The following is a 3,812-nucleotide window of genomic DNA, read 5'->3' on the forward strand; positions in this document are numbered from 1 at the left end:
GTCTTTTGACCAAATCCCTAGGTGGTTAAAAAGAAAAAAAAAAAAAAAAGTTGATATGGCCAGTGTCATTGTAGCATAATAATAAAATTGTCTGGTGATGATAGCAGTGACCTGAATTCAAAACTCACTAACACCAAAATTTCTGCCCGTCAAAATAATAGAAAAAAGGATCAGCATTATATAATTCATTTTACGGAAAATCGTGATTCAAGATTTGAGCTGATCACAAATCTATCCGGCAACATGGATCCATCACTTGTCCATAAGGTTAGCAGCTAAAACTGAACTTCCATTTCGGGTCCTTTTCGATTCATATCCACAAAATGAATGTACCAATCTAAAGCTAAAATCCAATTTTTTATCAACTAGTTGGAATTGTGCGAACCCATCCATTACTTGTTGCCCTCAACGAACACTAAAAAATGCCTGTATTATGATTAAAAATGCTTCCTCAGTGGACAATAGTTTTTGACAGCTATACACAACAACTCCACAAAGAGACCACTTCTCTTTTACTACTTTAGAAACACCGAGAATAAAATAAGGAGAAAAATGGGACCCGCGGAAATATCTCGTTATTTATGGGACCCAGTTTTGTATTTGTCGGTTAGAATACAGTTACTCACGTCACGTCACGTCACGTCACGTGAAATGGCGGGTGTTTTTTCTTCTTTCTTTTTGATATGTCGTTCATGTGAAGGTGCTGGAGGGTGTAATAGAAGAAAAGGAGTAGCTCGTGGTGGTTCATAAAGACACCCCACGCCTTTGTACAGTTTTTGCCAAAGACCAGCTTTTAAGCCAAGTTTCTACAGAGAACATTGCCATGAATAGAAAAAGAAGCTCCAGGAAAACTGTCTTATGTCGTGTGAGCTCTACGTACAATAAATATCTTGTGATCAAGAGATGGTAAAAATTGTCAATAGATAGGTAGATGCAAATCAGCAGGCGATGGGCTTGTAGGTAGATACAAATCAACAGGCGATGGGCTTGTAAGTCCTATGGGTGCTAATCTAGAAATTCATGTAGAACTATGCAAATTTCTACCAAGAATATGGATGCACTCATTCCATTTGTAACATGAAGATATCTTCATGTTAGTTTTGTTTCATGCTTTTTGCACAAAGCACACTATATATATATATATACATGCATCGATCGTTCATCATTTCCTGTAAAGCAGATACAGATAAAAAGGAAAAGTTATATAAACCCCAAATTTATTTATTGAGATGTCGGTGGAAATTGAAAAATGAGTTCAACCAAGTTTGTAGCATAGCTGACATGAATTTTTGTATTCCATAAAATTGGAGAAAACATCCAGCACCTCTTATAGCAGATCAAGTTTTACAGCTTTTTAAAGCTTGGAAATGAAATGTGTTGTTTGGTATAAATAAAGAAGTTTGGAGTCTTATGCATTATGCTATTGTGCAGAACATATGGAAGGAAAGAGGTAGCAGAGCTTTTGGAGGAAGAAATAAATCAGTTTATGAGATGCTGCTTTATATCAAACAAACTTTGATTCTTTGGAGTCGTGAGTCAAATACATTTCGGTTTGTAGATAGCACCCAAATTTTGCATAATTGGGAACTTGTTCTGCATATGTAATTTAGTTTTTTAGACTAATCTTCTTGTAAGATTTTGGCTTGGCCTTTTTCTCGATCCACGTCAACTAGGGCAATCTTTTAAGTTCTATGCGAGTGCTAATCTAGCAGCTAGATTAGCAGTCCACGTCATCTGGGATCACTGTCCAGCGTTGTTTGGTTCAACGTTTTAAATCTCAGCCGTTAGATCAGAAAATTAATCTCCCAGCGGTAAACATTCAACGTGAAGGTCATTTTTTGAGCGCTGAACCATTCAGCGTTTCAATCTCGATGCTACTTCAACTGCGAGCACATGTTAGGAGAGAGAACTAGTGTTAACAAATAGGTCACATTTTCTTTTTGAAAATCAATCTAGCAGCTCAATCTTGCCCATAAGATTTAGTCTTATCCTAGCTTCGAGTTACACTATGCTTCATGGAGACTCCAAAGTGATGCCACTTTAAACTTAGAGCCACCTGGGTCTTGTGTACTCTAAAATTTTAGCTCAAAAAATGTTATGGAGTTCGTGTTGAAGGTAGATAATGACTCTAGACGAGTCTCAAAACTATAGATTGGTAAAACTGATACTCCCTTTATTAAATATGTCAAATTTAAAAAAATGATAATATCTTCCTTTATAAGATCATAATTTTCAACTTAGCAATGTCCGTTCTTTTTTGGAAGGATGTTTCCTTTGAAAAGAATGGTTGAATAATTCAGATCTAACCAATACGAGTTTGGAGCTCTTTCCGGTACGTCTTTGGTCTCTTTGTACCTTTACATGTATCCGGATCCATGAGGAAAGTCTAATCAGTCTTGCAGGGCTGAAAGATCAATGAAGCATGGTTTTGAGATACTAGAATTTCACTTCATTATCAAGTTTGGAATGACTTTCTGTTTTTTTCTTAATCCTAGAAGTTTTTTTGATTATTCTTTTTCAATTTAATTTTTGGTTTTCGACTTTGGAAAATTACTTCTTAACCGACAGACAGATACACTCCTATAACAAAAAAAACAAATTAAAAGGATAAGAAAAGGTAAAAATGACGGAGCCTCATTATTAATTCTCTATAATTTTGAAGAGGACTTTGGGAGCTTTGAGCATCGCCGTTTTAGTATCTTCCGAATGAACTTTGAAGCCCCTAATAAGGACCTAGTATTACAAGAGACTAGAGAATTGACTTTGAAGAATTTAAGGTTCCGTAAGATTTTTTATTTATTTGGCGCCATAATTACCGTAAACGACGGCCAATTTTACATTGTCAGTGGCATCAATTGATATATAAAATATAAGAATATCAATGTAAGAGATCAAAGACATAAATGACACACTATTTGTCGTGCCGTGACAAGTGGTCGCCATTAAACTAATCAGAGAAATGCTTTGTTAGCTCTAAAGTACTCCAAGTTCAGATACTTTATGATCAGGGATGCCTTGTGGACAAAGCTATTTGGCATATCGAACATGCAAAAATGAAACCGTACGTCTATCTTTCTTTGTGTTTTTCTTTTCAATGTCTTTCCTTGAAAACAACTTAATTTTTGTATCTTTGTTTAATCAGATTAGTTATATATCTTACGAACGCACATCAAAAATACGAGAATCTTTGGCTTTCTACCACCATTTCTATGTAGACACCCAAACGTAACGTAAAGATATGCATTTGTTCGCCATCCGACCAAAATATATATTTACAAATTAAATTATTAAATTAAAATTGATTTTTTTTAATTGTTTCTTCACGTTACTGTCATGAACCCACTGATTAATGGAAAAGAAATTGACGAAAGCAATCCAATTTGGTGGAGCCGATAATACAAAGATGCTCGGCCGAGGAGAAAACTTTTGAAACAAAATCTAGAATTAATCATAGATTATTTTTTTCATTAGAGGTGTCACTGTTTAGCCTACATTGTTTGAAAATTACAGCTTAATTAAATTTAATTAGGTCAAATATATCTTTAGAATTTCCTTGACTTGATTGAAAGAAAATAAGATAAGAGATCGTATATACACATCAACACTAATTTTGTTTTTGGATTCTTGTTGAGATACAAGACTTTTAGGTCTTAATTAAACAGTGGAGCAGGAATATGACTGTTGAAGCTGTGAGCCTGTGACAGGCAAAAATAACAAAAAGAAAACAAAAGATGATAATGTCTGAGCCCAGGTTCGAACTGGGGACCTCTAGTGTGTGAGACTAGCGTGATAACCGACTACACCACCCAGAC

General features: G+C 35.1%; 1 non-coding gene across 1 annotated transcript; it reads right to left on the reverse strand.

Moving 5' to 3' along the window:
• Positions 1-3,738: 3,738 nt before the first annotated feature.
• On the reverse strand, positions 3,739-3,812 carry TRNAV-CAC. The gene has a single exon. It is a non-coding gene; the product is annotated as a tRNA-Val (tRNA).

The sequence above is a fragment of the Papaver somniferum genome, chromosome 8 (genome assembly GCF_003573695.1).
Source record: "Papaver somniferum cultivar HN1 chromosome 8, ASM357369v1, whole genome shotgun sequence".
Taxonomy (NCBI): domain Eukaryota; kingdom Viridiplantae; phylum Streptophyta; class Magnoliopsida; order Ranunculales; family Papaveraceae; genus Papaver; species Papaver somniferum.